Genomic DNA, 20,382 nt, shown 5'->3' on the forward strand with positions numbered 1-20,382 from the left:
CCAAGAAGGTACCAGTGTGAACTTTCCAAAAATAGCTATAGCACCTGACTCAGGGCTTAAAAGTCTGACGTGCCTTCCAAAATCTGAGAGGGACGAGGTGCGGTTCATGCTTCCAAAAGTTTTAAAAGAGCAACGATCCAATGCAGAAACTACAGATCTGGGGGTGGAAAAAAAAAAAAAAAATCAACCTTCTGCAGGTGACATCTGACTCGGATGATGAAAATGAACATGCATTATTCTGCTCTGTTTTGGATCATTATTGAACAGAGCCCGGTACCAGCACGGACATGTGTCATCTGGAATGGTGGCTGGAGTATGAAAGGACTTATGAATCTCTAGCTCATATGGGACACAACTATCTTGGGTTGCCAGCTGCAGCAGTGCTATGTGAACACCTGTGCTCATGCAGGTGACGATATAAACAAGAACGGCAGCATTATCTCCTGAAAATTAGAACCAGACCTGTTTGTCTGAACAAGAAGTAGGCCTGAGTGGATTTGTAGATGCCAAAGTTTTACCTAGTGTCTGAATGCAGGTTTGTTTGGTTTTTTTGTACATAAAGTCCACATTTATAAGTTCACCTTTCATGATGAAGAGATTGCACTACAGTACTTGTAGTAGGTGAATTGAAAAATTGTTTTTACACTGTATTTCTAATCAAAAATATAAAGTAAGCAAGCTGCACGTTGTATTCTATGTTCTAACTGAAATCAATATATTTGCAAATGTAGAAAACATCCACCATATTTAAACAAATGGTATTTTATTATTGTTTTACAGTGCAATGAATTACATGACAACCCTAATGCATACTGCCAGTGGCTACTACAGATGTTGAATTATTGACATCATGGTACTATGCATGTGTAGGATTGAGCCTTCTGCAAGCTTGGGTAAGTTACCTGACCAATGTATCTCCCATCTGTAAAATTAGGGATATAGCTTCCTTAGTAAAGTGCTTTGGAACCTTCAATGAAGTGCAACATATAAATGCAAATGACTAAATTACCATTAGAGCTGGTTCTGATTTTTTCAAACAAGAATTTTCATTTAAATATTCTTCTCTGAAATGAAGGTCTGTGAAAAGAGTTTACTGCCTTTTAGTTGAATGCCATTTAGTTTAACTAAAAAGTTTAATGCCATTTGTAACTTTTAACATCAGAAAATGTGATCAGAGTGGCTTTCAAAACAAATTGTTTACTAAAACCCACTTGAACAGCCACTGTACATCAAATATAATGCACATGTTAACCAACCACCCAGGCATGCAGTGAGAAATACATAGTAAATGGCTAAGGCACAAAAAAAATTACCTTAGCAAGGGACAAAAACCAAGAAGAGAAAGGGTTGGTAAATATATTAGGAGCAAGAAGAAAAACTAAGGAAAAGGCAGGTCTGGGACTCAGCAAGGAAGGAGAACTAGTAATAGAGGATACCAAGACTGTGGAGATATTTAATTCCAATTTTGCTTCAGTCTTAACTAAAGTTTAATTGTGACCAGATACCTAAAATAATCAATATTAACAGGGGATAAGGAACACAAGCCAGAGTAAGGCCAGGTAAGTCCCAGAGTGCTGGAGAAGGGCAAACAGTACCTATCTTTAAAAAGGCAACAAGGAAGACCCAGAAAATTATAGACCAGTCAGCCATACTTCACCACCTACAAAGATAAATAATGAATAAAGCAGTTTGTAAGCATGTAGAGTACAACAGACCCCAAAAGCAATAAACACAAAAGGTATCCAGAACAATTTATGCCAAATCAATGTAATTTCCTTCTTTGACAGGGCTGCTGGCCTAATAAACAGAAGGGAAGCAGTAGAAGGGATATATCTTGATTTTAGTAATGCTTTTAAAAATCCCATGTGACATTCTAATAAGCCAACTAGGGAAAGGAGACCTAGGGACCTTACTGTACAGTTGGTATGCAAATGGTGGAAAAAACTGTGTTCAAAGAGTAGTTATCAATCAGGTCCACTGACAGGGAAGACAATTTGCCCTGGGGCCTGGGGATTCAAAGGGACTTGGAGTTGCCAGCCACCGTTGATGCTGCTGCAGTGGTGGCCAGAGTTCCAGCCCCCTTTGAATTGCTGCTAGAACACCGCTCCACATGGCTCCGAGAGCAGGTGGAGGCAGGGAGGGAGTCTTCAGGTGCATTAAAGCCATTATAAATAGTACTAATCAATGTCCACTGAAGATGAGATGACAGGTCACAGATCTGTAGAAAACTAGGGTAGGAGGAAACCAGGGTTCTCTGTAAGCTGGGCACTTGGGCAGCTGCCCAGGAGAGATTCAGGTGCCACCCCACTGAGTAGCAGAGCGCGCATAGCCACCCCCATGTGTTTCTATTGGCAGTGCCCACCTGCTTATGCTTTAGTGCACATCAAACTTATGCCACCCAGGTATGGAAAAAAATTAGAGGGAACACTGGATGAGGCCTCAGGAGGTCACCCCCTGCTCAAAGTCATCTACTGAATCTGCAATGAGAGAGATTTGAGTTAGATACGAGGAAAAGGTTTCTCAACTACAAGGATAGTTAAGTACCGTAGTGGAACAGGCTTCCAAGGGAGATTGTGGAATCCCAGTTACTGCAGATTTTTAAAAGTAAATTAGACAAACACCCAACAGCAAGTCTAGATATGCTGAAGCAAGAGCAAGTATAAAGGAGCTGTTTTAGAAATGCTTCCAAGGTCCCTTTTAGCCCATATTTCTATCATTCTAGGACTACGACCGTCATTCTGCCCAATGAAGGATGCCGGTCTTTCAGCAACCTCTTTCCCAGACTATGCTCAGAGCAACACCAGCATAGTTGTAGTGGACTCCCACTTTGATGTCCCTTCTGTGTAGTTCCAGGAGCTGCACACTTTCACATTTGTGAAGAGATTGGAAACCGGTTTTACAGTGAAACTAATGTACAGGCCCTTTAATCAACAACTTCTCCCTAATAAAAACTGTAATACACTGGAGCAGAAATTACCTGCCACCTTGGAAAACAATTTAACTTGTCCTTCTCCCACTAACACATAGTAGATAACAGTGTAAGTATCACGTAATACTCAGTTATCTGACATATTAAATTAGTTAGAATGACAGATTCAAAACAAAGCCACTCCTTTCATTTGGTTTATATAATGTAACTTTTGGCACAAAAAGCAAAGCCTCTTATTTGCTTGGGCAGTACATTATGAGATTAAGCAAAAATACCACAAAGTTTTGAGGGAATGACTACGTGCTACCAAGAACAGACACAAACTTTCTTCCCCTAGTATGGATTTTTTTTTTTTGGGTGTGGGCGGGGGCACACTTTTGACTCTACAGTCTGAGGAAGGCTGGTCCAATGTTTCATGTGCCAGTCTGGGATGTGGGAAACCTGTATTTAAGTACCTGTACTAATAAAAAAAATCTCATGTGACCATAGGCAAGATACTGAGTCTGTACCTCAGTTCACCACCTGTAAAATGGGGATAATAATTCTTCTCTTCTGCACAGAGATGTTTGGAGAATAAATATGTTAATGACAAACACTCAGCTATGCAGGCCCCATTTCAGATTGTTAGACTGAGATAGCATTTCTGTAGCATATTCTGTACTTCAGACCTGCTCTAAAGCCCACAGAAATCAATGGGAGTCTTTCTATTGACTGCAGTGCATACTTTATCCCTCTTATAACAAGCAGTCCTGTAGCACCTTAAAGACTAACAAATTTATCTATTAGATAAGACCCACCCACAAAAGCTCATTACCTAATAAACATAAATCTGTTAGTCTCTAAGGTACTACAGGACTGCTTGTAATTTGCGATGCTACACACTAACATGGCTACACCTGACTTTATCCCTCATCAGGGAAAGGTCACAGGGTGAAAGTCACAACCCACAGTGCGTAGAGGGGATGTAGGGCCATGGTTTCTCCCCATTCCTTTTGGGAGATCTAGGTGCAATGATGAGTGAGGAAAATCTCCATATGCCTGTTCCTCACCACAACCCGATGTTCAATCGGGCCGTGGACGCTCCTAGAGATGTGGAATGTTAGCCATAACAGTGCACAGGTGGGGGGCTGGACCAGTGCCGTCCTTTTCCTGGTGGCATCACTGCTCTACATACAACAGATGATTCACTGGAGGTTTCACATGCCTCAGAAGTGTTTGATTCTGCTGGTGGCAAACAGAACGTTCTGTGTGAAAGCCCATGTGGAACGCAAGAGTCGTTACTGGCAGCGTCCACAGGACAATTTTACCCAGAGAGCATCTCCATGGACTCCAGAAAGATGCACGAATGTGGCTCAAAACCAAAGGGTGTATGACTTCCTCCTGCTGGTTACAGTAAGGTTTTGAAGCCCAGTGATGACATTTTGATGCCATTCCATAAAATCAGTAACAGAGGGAGCTGTGCTAGTCTACACACTATCAAAACAAAAAGCAGTCAAATAGCTCTTTACAGACTAGCAAAATAGTTTATTAGGTGAGCTTTCGTGGGACAGACCCACTTCTGCAGACCATAGTGTCTGTTCTGGTCTGGCTATGGTCTGAAAAAGTGGGTCTGTCCCACGAAAGCTCACCTAATAAACTATTTTGCTAGTCTTTAAAGTGCTACTTGACTGCTTTTTGTTTTCATAAAATCAGTTTGCCCTTAAACTTCCAACACAAACATCCAGCTAGTCTAGGCCTGCAGGCAGAGTCTGGGATTGTGGCAGGAGCTGGGATAGAAAGTAAAAATATTTAATAATCCCATCCTTGTAGCGCCCCAAAGTCCCAGCACCAGAATGCTGAAGTCTATTGTGGTAGGTGTCATACAAATATCTGGTCTAGCCCCCTCAAAAGCTCACAAGCAACCAATACTTTAGTGCTGACTCTGGCAACTCTGGGACCAGTAGCAAGAATCAGGAGCAGAATTTTAAGTGCAGAGCAATCTGCATTGCAGCTAAGAAGCCTGTAATGTGGTTCTCAGAGCAGAATAACTATCTTTTCTCTTTCCATTGGCCAACATGTTAGGCTGAGCAGTGGCTTTGACGTTAGCCTTTGGAATATTCCATTCCTGAATCAAAGTAATTGCCGTTTCCAGAACTTCAGTCAGTTGAAATAAAGAAATCCTCCACAAAGAGATACTGTAGTAAACATACCCCTCGCGCTGCCTAAGGGAAGGGTATTGATGCTTAAAAAAAACTGGCCTTAGGAAAATTAGAAAAGGAGAAAACAAGGAGTGATTGTTTTGGTGTTTGTTTTGGGGGAGTTTTTGTTTTAAATAAGAACGTTAATTCTATTAAACCACCCCCCCTGCAGTGTTCAATACACTCCCCGTTCGTCACAGGGCACTCAGGTGTGGCAAAAATACGGCTCAGCAGAGCCACACACGGAGCTCCCCTCCTCCCACTCTGTGCACATGCCTCACCACTTGGCGGCAGTGGCGGAGGTGACCCATACAGCACGTTCCCTGGCATGGCTCCTTCTGCCCCGGCACAGCCATGTCCCTGCTGCTTGGAGCTGCTCAGCTCCTTTGGCCCTGGCTCAGATCCAACAGGGGGCCATGCAGCTTCTGCAACTCAGTTTCTCCTGCTCCAGTGTGGCCATGGGCTGGTGGGGTTTCTCCTGCCCCAGTACTGGTGGGTGCAGCATGACTCCTATGACCCCCAGCAAGTCACCAGAATATACAGTTGGGGCAGGGTGGCAAATATGCAAGGATCATAACCACAAGTGTGGTGATCCTTGAATTATTGGACTCCACTGTATTATCCCATTTAGAGCCTCACCCAGCTCAGTCAACAGAGGTCTCCACCTAGGGATTATAGTAAGCCCTGCATGATGGCCAAGCCGATGGTTACAAATATGTAACCTCCATATTCCTCAAGTAAGAAGGGAGTAAACTTTTCACTCATGTTTGCCCTCAATCATACTACTGGGCCTACGTGCAGAGGTGGAATCCCATGACTGTGTTTGGCTGCCATACCTGGTGCAGCTTTATTTAAGCTATGAGAGTACTGGTAAAAACCACAAATATTGTGCTGCTCGTAACTATTGTACCTAAAGCTTGAGGTGAGAACTGTAATTCATATCAACATTTTAAACATCAACCTGCATAAACCCTCATGCTATAGCTAATTATAGTCTCCGTTATCCATGTTTTTCGAGACAAAAGGGTCTTGAACCTATGAGGCAACAGACATGCAGGTTCTACAATGATGGTCTCTAAGTAGCTATAGATTCATTATATCACAAATGGGCACACACAAGCAGCTACACTTGCATATTCACAAGATAGTCTTAAAATCCAGTTCTGTTCCCATGTGTCCTGGCTTTTATCCCCACCTTAAAACAATTTGAATGTAATATATGCAGCGAAAGAAGATAAATCAAGAGCCAGCTACACTTAAGGAAGAAGAAAGATACCAACCTACATAAGCACAAAGGCTTTGGACCTCAAAACCCTATTGAAATTGTTGGGAAAAAAAAAAGTTGACCATGCATCCTGCAAGTTACAGTAGAAGCACACACAAAAGGTTTTCCCTGCTAATTATTTATAGTAACATCTTGCAGCACAGAAGAGGTTAAAAAAAAAAAAAGACAGGAATGAAAGGCAGTTTGCTAAACTAATAAAACATCAAGATTTTCACCTCTTTTCTTATTCCTAAACAATCTTTTTGATGCAAACTGTTGGGTTGTACCCCGGGCTTAACAAAACCGGTGACAATTTCTCTGCAGATTTTTAAAGTACATCGGTGGGTTTATTTGAGTCCAGGTATGAAAATACTTCCCAGTTATTCAGAATGTTATTGGTTTAATTAGTGATTTAAGAGACTGACATGAAATGATGAATGATAGGAGGGATCTATAAAAGTCTCTCTGCCATTAGTCAGTCAGGTTAAGGCTATCTGTAGTGAGGCTGATGTTATGAAAACAACACAAGCTAGATTTACGCTACGCTGCAGTCTGAGCCAGTAATATTTGCAATAAATTTAGAGAAACACAGAAATTATTTAGAGATTATTTTTACTACATGGCAACTATTCCCCTGCAGCTTCAGAAGTTTTGGCTAATATCATGAATAATATTTGACAAAGCTCTTAGTGTCTGGTACATATAAAACTGGGGAAAATGCTCTTTGATATAACCTTAGACAACGAAGACCTTTGTAAAAATAGACCCAGAATGGACAGTCAAATGAGAGGGGAAAAGAGCTCTGAGAAAACTGCCAATAAGTTTTGAACTAGAACTTCATGAATGTCGGCCATCTCAGCTTTCAACATGATTTCCTGACGTTAAGTACTTATCTATTTGAGGCACCTTACTGAGGCTGTAAAACTCACAGGACCTGACTCTTTCCCACTGCTCCCATAGCATTGGCTTATTTGTGAGAAGTAACCTGCTCCACAATTTTAAGTGATAAGATTAATTGGCTCTTGCGCTTCAGAAGCATTTCTGCACCTAAACAAGCCTCAGAAAGACTGGCTTTTCAACAGTGGCGGAGACCTGCTTGTGGCAGCAATAGCTCTGAGGACTGGTATCAGAGGTGGTCTTATTATCTTTCCCAGGCCAGTGCATCTGCCAGAGCACTTTTCCCTTCCTCTGGCACAATTTCTCATCTCTAGACTAGCCTGTCGCCACAATTTAGTTTGACTGGTGCTTGTGGACTTGCACCTTCTGCTGTTCACTGTGGTGTTTGGCTTGCACACACAAACCACCCATTTCACCGTCCAATCAGGTCCAAGCACGTAGGCTCACAAGAGGGACTTAAACTTGGGACGACATCCAGCCTTGCTGACTCCTGAGCAGCACATACAGAAAGACAAATGAACAGGTCAATTCTGCGGCATCTAATGCAGCAGGAAATAGCAGCGGGAGGCCTACCGGCACCAAGTCTAGCTACAGTAAACTCTTTCATATCTGGCATTCTCTCATTTGGAACTGTCAGATAACCGGCATTTTCACTGTAAGTACGTTTTAGTTATGTTTTCCATAAATACAGTATAGTGACAGTAAATATAAATAAATACAGCAAATACAGGATAAGTTTACAGTGTACAATACTACTGTTGGTAACTAAAGTATTCTACATACAGTGTTTCTCAATATCTAATCTTGTTTTTCTTTAGTGTTATGCATTGCTAGGCATATCTCTCTATTAACCAGAGATATCTGATTATTCGGCAACCTCCCAGTCCCAGGGCTACTGGATATGAAAGAGTTTACTGTATAAATTGAACTTGTCCACACAAGAATTAATTGAATTTAACGCCAACCAAAAATAGAGCTGTCCATATTAAAAAGTATAATAAAATATATAGCTCTAAATACAGGCATCTACGAGACACAAATGTTACATGTCCTCCTGTGACGGGGTACATGCTGAACACAGGCCCAGAAGGGGTTAATCTGGGCCTAACGGGCCAATTAAGATATCTGGCAGCATCTAAGAGAGAGAGAGAGAGAGAGAGTCAGTCAGGCTTAATTGATGATGAAGCCCAGCTGAGGAAGGGATGGGTGGTGAGCATAAAGCTAGGAAGTTTGTGCCAGAAAAGGGCTGCAGTCATTCTGGAAGATAGACAGCACGATCTGGATAAGCAGAAGGAGTCTGCCAATGGCAGGGTCCCTGGGCTGGAACCCAGAGTAGAGTGAGGCCGTTTTCTCTTACCCCTCACTAAGGAAGATGATGTGAAACCCCCAGACATAAGAGGTAAAAGGACCAGCGGCCTAAAAACAAATGTAGTGAGGTCATTGGATGCTGGTACCCCAGCAGGGGTGGAGACCACGACACTGACAGAGTGGCTGTCAGCAGGAGATGCCACGTAAGGGGATAGCCGCTCTGCCCTGCCTGGCCAGGGAGGTGCTACTTCTGCAGCGTGTGAACCCTGTGACCATGCCTCTGCGCAGTCTGTGGAGAAGGAGAGCACGTTGCATCTCTCAGTCTGAGAAGTGCCTCTTCCGCTCAAGCCGCAAGCACTCCTGCGCTCGTTTCTGGAAGCAGGGCCACTTTGAGGGGCAAAGTGCTCCAGCAGACACTGAAGTCAAAAGCCCATTACTATCACGGCAGCAGGCACTGCCACACGGTGAAGTGTGATGAGGGCAACCACATCTTCCTGTCCCATATACGGGACGGGGAGATACGGAGGTGAGGGGCAGCTCCTCCTGGCTCTACCAAGCCCCACGGAGTCAGGAAGGAGGTGGCAGCTGCCAGCCCTCCCCGAGTCCCAGGGAAGCAGCAGCCCCCAGTGCTCCCTGGGAAAGCAGCAGGTATGAGGCAGCAGCCCACGCTCCTCTCATCTCCCTAAGGCTCAGGGAAGTGTCCCATGTGCTCTCCAGCCAGCAGCTCTGCTCAACTGCTGGCAGAAAAGGTCAGTGGGGAGAGGGCCCAAATACGGAACAATTAGCCCCTTTTAAAAAATAAGTAGGGATGTTTTTGGCATCCCAAATACAAGACCGTCCACCTAACACAGGGCAGATGGTTACCCTAAGCATGAGCCAGCCATGTTCTGCAGTCCCTGAACAACACAGGGTAATGAGAACACAAGCAACAGCTGCCTGCTGTACCCCTGCGGCAGTGCTATTAGGCACCACTCCCTTCACTGAGCCAGTCCCAGGGAGCGAGATCAGCTGCACCTGGAAGCCCAGTTCTTTTGAGCCCTCTAACTCCTAAGGTAACTTCCAGCATCAACCCTTGACTCCGCAACATAAGGCAGAGGCAAGGAGCATACTCAGCTGTGACTTAAAGCCTTGTTTGGTTTGGCCTTGCACTGCACTGATGCAATCTGAATTTTCAGTCCATGTTGTTTTAAATGAAGGTCTTCTAGTTGCTAGATGATTTTGAAGAATAGATTCAACACCGTGGTTTCAATTACAGCATTTTTAGGGTCTGTCGTAGATTCCATGTCCATTGTGATCATCTAATCTGATTTATTGAATAATACAGCACAGGTCACAGAACGTCCCCAAAATAAAGCCTAGAACACAGCTTTTAGAAAGCCATCCAATTATGTCGTTAAAGCGGCCAGTGATGAAGAATCTACCACGGCCGTTGGTAAATTGCTCCAATGGCTATGTATTCTCCCTGTTAAAAATTCACACTTTATTGCCTGTCTGAATTCATGTAGTCTCAGCTTCCAGCCATTATTCGATCTTATTATATCTGTCTCTGTTAGATTCAAGCCCACGGTATTCAATAATTCTTCCCCACAAATAGACAGACTACACTATAAATAATTCCCTATCCTTGGTTGGGCCAGAAGCCAGGAATGGCTGTACCCTTGCTGCAGAGCTACTAGGCAGACCTGTGGGATATGCACAGGGTCGGGAGGGGGAAGGTCACACGCACCCACCCTGTGTCAGGCCCCCTTCCCTGCCTCTAGCTCAGACTGATCCCAGATCGCACCACTCGGGGGGGCAGACTGCCCCCCACACTCACCAGAAGTGGTGCAGCACTTCTAGAGGAAGAGGTGTGAAGGGACAGAGTGGGGAGAGGGGTGAGAGATGGAGCAGTGGTAGGGAGAGGCTCTGTTACCTTATTGGGGATCACTGCCAGACTGTCAGGCCTGTAATTAGCCACCTCCTCCCATTTACTCTTTTGAGATATTAAAGAACAACATTAGTCATCCCCTAGTGTTTTGGAATGTCACCAAAATTGAGAGATTTATTGAAAAATCAGCACGAATAGTCCATTGAGGTCCTTTGCCAACTCAAAAGAATCGCTTGTATGCAAGACACATTGCATCTGACAAAGTGGATCTTTGCCCATGAAAGCTTATGGTCCAAAATTCTGTTAGTCTCTAGAAGATGCCACGGGACTTATTGTTCTTATAGGCAAGTTATCTGGACCTAATGATTTTTAGGTGCCTAACTTTAATAGCTGTTTAATCTGAGAACATACTTCCAGTTTCACTGCTATCACTATATGAGAATAGATCTGTGATTTCCTTACATACAGAGCAGAAAATGTTTACTGAAAACTTCTCCATTGTCACATGGTTGATAATGCTACTATTCCCATCTAATAATGTACCAGTATCTTCATTAGGATTCTTCTTATTCCTAATATACTTCAAAATTCTCATTTTCCTTAATGCTGCTGGCCATGTAGATTTCTTCTCACAGCCCTGTACTTTCCTTTTCCATTTTCTATTCCTCTCTTCTAATTTATATTCCATTTTTTCTCACTCTTCCTCTCTAAGCCAGCGGGTTTTTTTTAAAAATCAGTATGACCTTTGACTGTGGCTTTTGGGGCAGCTAGTAAACTGTCCTTAAATAATTCCCAATTATTTCCACTGTTCAGCTGGGAGGAAGAATTTAAGCAGATTTCCCTCAATTGTTTTCAGCATTGAGAAACTGGTTCTATGAAAGTACCAGGTATACATATATTAGTAGCCTGGATTTTATTCTCTTGGCATATTATAAACATCATCACCTTATGATCACTTATACCTAAGTTGTTATTAATGTTCAGTTGTTACATAATAGTTGCACGATCAACTCATTAAACTTCATTCAAGAGACATTAATGCATCTAACAGCAAATCCTTAAAACAGCAGGGATTCATAGGGTTTTCTAAAGGTACATAAGCATCCACAAAGTAAAATAAGGATTGCCACAATGTCACACTTGAACCACCCATAAACAGGACTGTAATGCTCACCAGCTGCAGCCCCCGCCAGGGGATAACAGCTGGATTTACAGCTGCACATTTTCAGGCTTGGGACTCAAGGTATAAGCATTAGCCATCTCTGACATCATTGCCCTGGATGGCTGAGCAGCCAGCAAGGTGTGCCACAGAAAATGCAAACTGCCAAATATGTCTCAGCCTCCCTCCCATAGTTAAAGTTTCGTCCCTTGTTCTCACACATAGCATGTAAAATACAACGTGCTCCTATCATCTTAGGCTTGTTTTTTTCCTGCAGCTTCCAACTTATTCTGCAAATAGTTCCACCTTCCTTTTAAAATCCCAAATGCATCCCCCGTATTGTCCTGCAGCAAGTTAAACAGCCCCTTGCTTCCGTCTAAGCCGCCTGTGAATAATGCCATTAACCAGGAAAACAGAGGATGACATGAGTCTCCAAGGATAACTTGAGCAAAAACTGCACCATTAATGTCTGTAGTGAATTAACCATCTCTCCTCCCCGCCATGTGGGCAAGCCACAGGCAATTTGTGGCAAGATGAAGAATTCAACTCACCTCCTGAGTCCTAGTCCAACATCTTCACCACAAAGCTAGCTTGCACTCAGGCATGTCAAGAACTGAGTGCTACCTCTGTGGGGCTTCCAGCTACAAAAAGCAACACAGACAAGAGCAAGGAAAGATGGGCATGAAAGAAAAGTTGCTAATGTGATAAGCCACTTTCCAAAAGGACAAAAATACTGTTCTGTTCGGGAAAGCAAAAGCTACATAAATATCTTCACGTGAAGACTTTGCTGCCGCTGCTACACCAACAGTAAGCGGTTGTACATGGGAGGAGCGATGTCCATCCAAAGGGGAGAGATATAAACAGCACGTGACCACCTGTCCTGTTTTTCCTGGGACAGTCCCTTACTTAAGCTGTCTCACAGGCCTTTTTTTTTTTTTTTTGTTAAAGAAAATGGGCTAATTGTCCCATATTTTGTGGGGATCCTGTTCCTTGGTACCCAGTGTCTCAAGATAGCAGCCCCCTGCTTTCGTGGAGCTCCGCTCAGTGGCTGCCCCATTTCCTAGCACCCCGTGGAGGCAGCTGCCACTGCCAGTGAGCTCTGCCACACAGCGGCCTCTTCATTCCTTGGTGCCCCCCTGCTGGGAGGTTGCGGTGCTCTCATCCTGCACCCCCCTCATCAGGAGGCTGTGGAGCCCCATCCCTGGGGCCTCACTATGGGGCAGCTGCCCCCATCACTGATGAGCCCTCACACGGGACAGCAACCCCCCATCCCTGCACACTGGTGTTTCATATTTGCCATAGGGCAATGTGATCACCCTACATAAATAAGCAATATCCTGTCTCTATCACAGTGTAGTGTGCAGCACAAAAAGAGCTCAAGAAACCCTGATTTAGAAGATAATGCAACCAGACTTTCCAAGGAACCACTTATGCCAGGCAAAAAATGATTTTGCAAAAGCACTGAAAAAGCATCTCAGGAAATGATACTCACGGCAGTTTTTGAGTCGTGTTAACGTTGTACGTGCTGAAGTTGTGAAACTGCACAGTATAATTCACAGAGAAAGATAATGCAAATACTGGACCAAGCACACATTAAACTGAACCTGACTTTTTTTTTTTTTTCCAGAGCCAGCGAAATACCATTCATTCCAGTTCCAATGGGCTAAGGGGAAAGGTCTGGTGCCGAACACCACGCGTACACCATCTTGGCATACCCAAACAGCCACCTGGAGGTCATCTTGGCCGCCTTTCTCCCCTGGGGGCACTTTCCCACTCTTTTGGTAAGAAATCAGACAGACACATGACGTGGGTTCTGCCCAGCAACAACTGGTTATATGAGACCTGCCTCACCTGCTCTAAGGGCCTGCCCTTCTGAGGGGCAGAGTTTTGAGAGAAATAAAGATGATCATAGAAACTAAGTTTTAAATTGCAGCATTATAATCAATTATCTTAAATTAAATATCTTCCAATAATGTTATGAATTGTGTCTGAAAATCTGTGTTGTGGTTTCCTTGTTCATTTCGTGAAGCATACATAGCAGCTAGAATTCGCTTTGATGGGGGTCTGTGAATAGTTTGGGCGGGGGGCACGATTGGAGTTCCACACAAGACAAAAAGTTGGGGGCCACTGCTCTGGGCTGATTCCCTTTCGGCACCTTATGCCAGTCAACAGCAATGCTAAAGGAAGGACAATAAAACAGGGCGGAGGGAGGGGGCGGGAGAAACAAAAATCCTTTAAAAATCTTTGCTCTAAGCAGCCTAGAGATTTCCTCGTTTAGAAACATATCCACGGTACAGAATACGTGTGGTCTATTTTAAATAGAGTCACTCAAGCAGCCCATTTTTAAGTCCTAAGTACAAGGGATAATTCCAACCAACTAAAAATGTCCGTGAGTATTTTTCTGCATTAATGCACTGCATAATTTAATAAATCTGCAATCAGTAGAAATCACGAAAGTCTCTTTTGAATATTAGCGACTGTTTTGAACTAGAATTTGCATTGAGGCAAGAGGCATGCGAGGGAACCTGAAAATGAACCGTTGTTTTATTCTGCCCAATTCATTCTCTTTACAGTACACGCATGCCAGGTGTTTTGCAGTACAAAAGACAAGGGCTTTGTCACCAAGAGGTAACAGTGTAATTGTAGATGTAACACAGCACATGGGTGTAACATGATAGGGAGGCAATGAGCAGAGGAAAAAGCGGTACCTCTGGAGGGCCCATAATTACTTATGGGGAGATCTGCAATTTGACAGACGTCAGTGGCGCTTTGCTGGCTCACACCAGTTGATGTTCTGGCTCTGAACTTACAGTTTGGTTTGTAAGAGATTAGCCGTATGTCACCACTAGGAAAAGCGAGACTGGGTAACTCTAGAATTTTCAAAGGAGCTTAAGAGTTAAGCCTCGTGAATTAAATGACTTCTCTAAAGTCACATAGCAAGTTAGCGCCAGAGCTAGACTCTCCCATTCTAAGCCTTAATCAACGCTCCTTTCTCCCATACTATTCAGGTACATCTATGGTACCTTGGTATAGAAAAATTGCAAGTCTTTAAAAACTTACTGTATAAACCCAAAGAGATCCTATACATCAGTGTATTAAAAATGGCATCAAAACTACTTTTCATTTGAAAATATACATATTAAGGCTAGTGAGTAAGAGCCAATTACTTTTAAAACTAGGGACTGGTGGTGGGAAGCCCATGTATAAACAGGTAAACTGTTGTAAAAGGTTCAATTCCATAAAGTTTTGGGTTCTGGCTGTATCCAACAGCAATTCAAAGAGGGTGAAAAAGTCTAAGAAGTTTGGTTGCTCATATGTGAAGTTTAAATGAGATGAGGAGGGTTGGGAAGACTGCAGAATAAATCCAATTTCTGCAAGATGGGTTGGCTTCTATTGTATCTTTGATAATTTTTTTTTTGTCGTATAGGCTATACTGGGAATACCCTTAGCTCAACAAAGTGGCCTGGAGTCCAGCCCTAGAAAAGCTATGGCAAACATCTAATTTCCCAACTGGAGCATGTACAACACTCCTGGCTTTCAATGCATCTTTGCTGCAGCTTAGCCAGAGACACTGGGCAGAAGATTCTGCTCTGTGTTGCGCTTTCCTAGGACAGAGAAAACGGCACAATTAAGTTTTCAGTTTTTCCAGTTTCCTTTATTCTGAAAAAACATCCTCATTTTAGCCCAGATTCAGGGCCATAACTGAGCAGTGAATAGCCGAGCACTGGAGCCTGCAGGACTCCTCGCCTGCTTAACTAGCTTGATGAACTAAGGCCTCTCTCATAAGATTCTCTTACTTAGTCGTGGGACTCACACTTACTTGTTTTAACCCATACCCAGAGCTGGCCCATCCACAGGACAAACAGGGATGGCCACCCTAGGTCCCATGCTTTTGGGGGCCCTGGGGTGGCTGCCCCAACTGTCCTATGGAGGGGAGGGATAGAGGATTACTTGAGACTAATTTTTGGATGCAGCAGAGACACCAGGAGTCAGCTCTTCCCACCCCGTAACCACTCACTATGCAGCCAACAGGAACAGCAGCCTGCTGCATCTTGCCTTCCCACACTCCCGGCCCACCTTGAGCCACAGGTAATCCCCAGGCCCCATTGACTGGGAGAGGAGTAAGGGGCAAGACGGTGGCGGAGCAGGGTAAGGGTCACCTTAGGCCCCATGTCATTGGCACTGGAGAGGTGGTCTGAGGCCCTACCATACCCCCGCCCCTGCCATCTGCCCTTTCCCTATCCCCTCCCTATAGTCTCGGATATCAGCCCCTAAACATGTGCACTTCACACCCCGTTTTGAAAGTTATTCCACACCAGTGAACTTCTGAGCCTCCCAGTGTTTGGGGTTCCCTTGGCTATAGCTGACATGTGGCAGCGCTCGGGAGGTGCACTGCCCCCCTCATGACCCCACCAAAATGTTAATTGCTGTATGGGGTGCCCCCAGAAGCTTCTTCCCTGTCCCTATGGGTGGCCCTCCCCACTCCGTTACCCCTCAACTATATGTTTTCACTCTAAGACAACCATTTGCCTTAGCTGGGAGGGGCAATGCAGCCAGCCCTGTGTTCAGGAAAAAGGAATTTCCCTCTTTCTAGAGGTCTAGATGAAGAGGGTCTGTCCCACGACAGCTCATCACTGAATAAATCATTTGTTTAACTTTTAAAGTGCTACATTTCTGCTGCTTTATTTTGTTGGAGTACAGACTAACATGGCTACCTCTCTGTTCTCTTTCTAGAGGTGTTCAGGTAATATTTCCCCAGGTTATTAGCAGAAGTAGCTAACAAACCACTTTGGGGTTTTTTAAGTACACATGAACTCAAAAACACGACAAGATGGGAGAAGAACAGATTTGCTTTTTTTACAACAGGTCGTTTCCAATCTCTATGGCTACGTCTACACGTGCCCCAAACTTCGAAATGGCCATGCAAATGGCCATTTCGAAGTTTACTAATGAAGCGCCGAAATGCATATTCAGCGCTTCATTAGCATGCGGGCGGCAGCGGCGCTTCGAAATTGACGAGCCTTGCCGCCGTGCGGCGCGTCCAGACGGGGCTCCTTTTCGAAAGGACGCCACCTTCTTCGAAGTCCCCTTATTCCCATGAGCTCACGGGAACAAGGGGACTTCGAAGTAGGTGACGTGCTTTCGAAAAGGAGCCCCGTCTGGACGCGCCACGCGGCGGCAAGGCTCGTCAATTTCGAAGCGCCGCTGCCGCCCGCATGCTAATGAAGCGCTGAATATGCATTTCAGCGCTTCATTAGTAAACTTCGAAATGGCCATTTGCATGGCCATTTCGAAGTTTGGGGCACGTGTAGACACAGCCTATATGGCCTAGAAAAACAAACAAACAAACAAACATGTATCTTTACAGAAGGTAGAAAAACCTGGAGCAACTTAACATTCAGTGAAACTGCAAAGCAATGCTGTTAAGTTTCACTTACCCCCAGGGCCTGAGGATTCTCTCTGGACTTATCTGAGACCCCTTTGTGGGGTTCATCACCTCACAGCCCCACTCCACGCTAGGACTCAGCATGTTCCCTCTTCGTGATTCAGCTCTCCAGCCAGGTCACTATTGGATCCTGCTGCTCCAAGAGTTCCGAGTCCCCAGACAAGCTCTTTGCACACCATGTCAGGCAACTCTCCGGTCCAGGTCGAGTGCCAGTTTCCCAGTGGCTGGCAGGGGAACCCCAGCCCTCCCACTGCTCTGAGTTCCAGCCCAGGGACCCTATACCTGGCTACTACAGTTCACTCAATCTCATACCCTGTTGCTGTTTCCCTGTGCTTCTTACCTTTCTGACCTATCACCTGAATCGCCTCTACGTTTACCAGCCATGGCCTTCCCCATTTCAGTGGCTACTTCGCTCCTCTCAGCTTTTTGCCAGACTCGACAGAGAAGGCCAGAAGCATAAGACCTACTCTTCTCCCTAGGTTGCCTCCTTGTCCCTGTTTACTCCTTTTCTCACCAGGGAGTGAGTGCAGCCCTCCTCTGGCCAGCTGGCCAACATCATCAATTAGCTCTATCAGCCCCCAACTCCCCTCCAGCTGCAGCCAAAAAGCCTAACTGACCCTTCTGAACCTGCTCAGGCTTTGTGGGGGTGGAGACCCTTCTCATGCACACATTTAAAATTAAAAAAGAAATCCACAATGTTTTTCCACAAAGTGCACATTTAGTTTGTGTAACTTGCTGCCACAGAATATCACAGCCATTAAAGGCTCAGTTGGATGCAGAAGCTATCGGAACTCTGTCAGAAATGAGAACATCCAGAAGTAGTAAGGATTGGAGGAAGAAAAAATAAAAATCAAAGGGAAAATTTCCAGAAGTGGTTAAGTGGATATAGGCCCCCTAGTCACTAGAGCGACTATGAAAATTTGATGCCAAGTATTTTGAAAGAGATATGAACCCTTGTGGTTTCAGGATATAAGCCAATACCTAAAGCGGGGTTAGGAAGAAGCTGTCCCTATAAACTGGTTACTTCATCTCTGCCACGGTTCTTCCACCTTCCTCTGAAATGGTTGGTACTGGTAACCATCAAACTATTAGACTAATTGGACCATTAGTCTGATCCAGCATGGAAATTCCTAAACTACTAGCAAGTAACATGATTATGCAGAGAACAAACCCTACCCAGACAAACTTGATAGCTCGAGGCCAGGGCAGGATGACACAGTTACAAAGTTGTGGGATGAGTGGCACAAACAGCAGCTGTAATATATTTGAAACTTAGTGAAGGATTTGATACTGTCTCCTGAAATCTTAGACTCAAAAATAATTCAATTTGGTTTGGGTAGGAACACACTGTCATGCAGCTTGAAAGTTGCCCCTGAAGACTGCGTAAAGATAAATGGTAACGTGACTCACTGAGGAAAGTGCCTAGTGGGGTACCACAAGGGTCTGGATTCAGTCTGATTTTATTTAACTTCTTCATTGGTGATCTGGAAGAGGGAGCAAAGCAGCTTTAGTGAAATTCCCAGAGGAAGCTAAAGGAACAGAGCTGCAGACACCCATTGCAAGAGCAAAATAATCCCAAAGGATTTGAAGAGATTAGAAACACTGGTAAAAAGCATAAAATTCAGTGTGGGAAAAAAATGTAACCTAATGTATCTGGAAGAAATAATCCAAGACGGTGGACACTGAATGGAGAGGAGACCTCAGAAGGCAGTTATATGAAGAGAGGCCATAGGCTGACTGCATTCTGTCTCACTCAAACACAAGCCCAATAATAGCTTTATTGGACCATGGTTACGCAGTAGCGGAGAAAACAACTTGATAGTGCCAGGGGCTGTATGAGCTGGGCGTGCCCCACATGTGACAGCCACAAAGATTTAAGGCTTGACTGAAATAGCAATTGAAGGATAAATTATTCCATAGTGGTGCCTATTCCAGAACAGGCTCTTTGTTGGAACCCCATTCCGAAACAAAAAGCAACCTTATTCTGAGGTTCCCTTCCAGCCCTAAGATTCTATGTTTCTGGAAAAAATCATGGATTTCCAAAGAGGAGCTATTATTCTTGAACAAAATCACTTTGATTTCAGAATAGAGCATCCATAGCAAGAAGTTATTCCAGAATAGCTAATCCAGCCTGTTTCCCCATGTAGACATGCTCTTAAAATCAGAACACTCTTGGTCCATCAGGTGAGCCAGTCCAGTAGGTTTGCTAAATTTAATCACAGCTGAAAACTGAAGAGCTATCATCTCCTAGTCCCAGTTAAGTCAGTGGGAACTTTGTCTTTTATTTCATTGGAGCTAGGATTTGGGTGGAGCTGGTTCCAAAGATTCTCGGGAAGCTTTTATTAAAAATATCTTAACTGAACATTTTCACTTTGGGTCAGATTTACTGGGGCTGAGGGGAGGGTTAAAACAAAAACAGGTTTGGTAAAAGTTTTTAGTCTTTGTTTATTTAAAGCTGTTAGGTTTGAGGAGCAGTTGGAGAGGGAGAAAATGTAAGGGAAAATGGGAAGTTTACAGAAAGTTTCCTGTGGGAAAAACAATTGTCAACCAGCTCCAGATTAGTCTTCCTTTGTGTCATATAGGGCAGGTCTACACTAGACCTGAAAGTTGATCTAAGACATCCAGTTCCAGCAATTGTATAGCTGGAATTGATGTTTCTAAGATCAATTTATCAGGCCATCCACACAGAGGAGGGTGAACAGGAGAAACCTAGCGTGGCTGCCACTGTAAGGCTACGTCTACACTACAGCGCTCTTTCAAAAGGGGATCTTTCGGAAGGTATCTTCTGGAAGATCGTCTTTTGAAAGATCACGTCTACACACCAAAAACGGATCGACATCTCAATCTGCTCTTTTGAAAGTTCACTCCGTTTTTTTCAAAAGAGAGCATCCACACAGCTCTGGGCACTCTTTCAAAGGAACAGGCCAAGAAACATCACGGAAAGGGTTGCCTGGCTGACAAGCCATTCCAAGGCCGCTCCCTTAAAGGGCCCTCCTTGACATCCTCGTCCCGCACATGCTGAGGGCTGCCAGGCTGTCCGCAGCACAGCAGACCCCGAGCACAGAGCTGAGCCACTGCAGAGAACCCCCTGGATTACCAGCAGCTCCCCGATGGGGAACTCCTCAAGGCCATGGTCAGCCTGCCTGCCACGATGCTTGTCACTGTCCTCCAGTGCCTCCAGGAGGTCACCCACCTGGCCGCAGTCCTGCAGGACATCTCTTTGGGGCAACATCTGTGCTCCCTTCCCCGAGTGAGCCAGCGCCTGTGGAGCTATCCCACGAGCTCCAAGTGGTGGGACCAGCTCATCATGGGGGAGTGGGATGATGACTGCTGAT

The 20,382-nt window shown here is 44.5% G+C and overlaps 1 long non-coding RNA gene across 1 annotated transcript; it reads left to right on the top strand.

The window, feature by feature from the left end:
- Nucleotides 1-288: 288 nt before the first annotated feature.
- On the top strand, nt 289-13,404 carry LOC142011958 (uncharacterized). Its single transcript, XR_012645227.1, has 3 exons — nt 289-535; nt 781-893; nt 13,229-13,404. It is a non-coding gene; the product is annotated as an uncharacterized LOC142011958 (long non-coding RNA).
- The last annotated feature ends 6,978 nt before the right edge of the window (nt 13,405-20,382 follow it).

The sequence above is a fragment of the Carettochelys insculpta genome, chromosome 4 (genome assembly GCF_033958435.1).
Source record: "Carettochelys insculpta isolate YL-2023 chromosome 4, ASM3395843v1, whole genome shotgun sequence".
Lineage (NCBI taxonomy): Eukaryota > Metazoa > Chordata > Testudines > Carettochelyidae > Carettochelys > Carettochelys insculpta.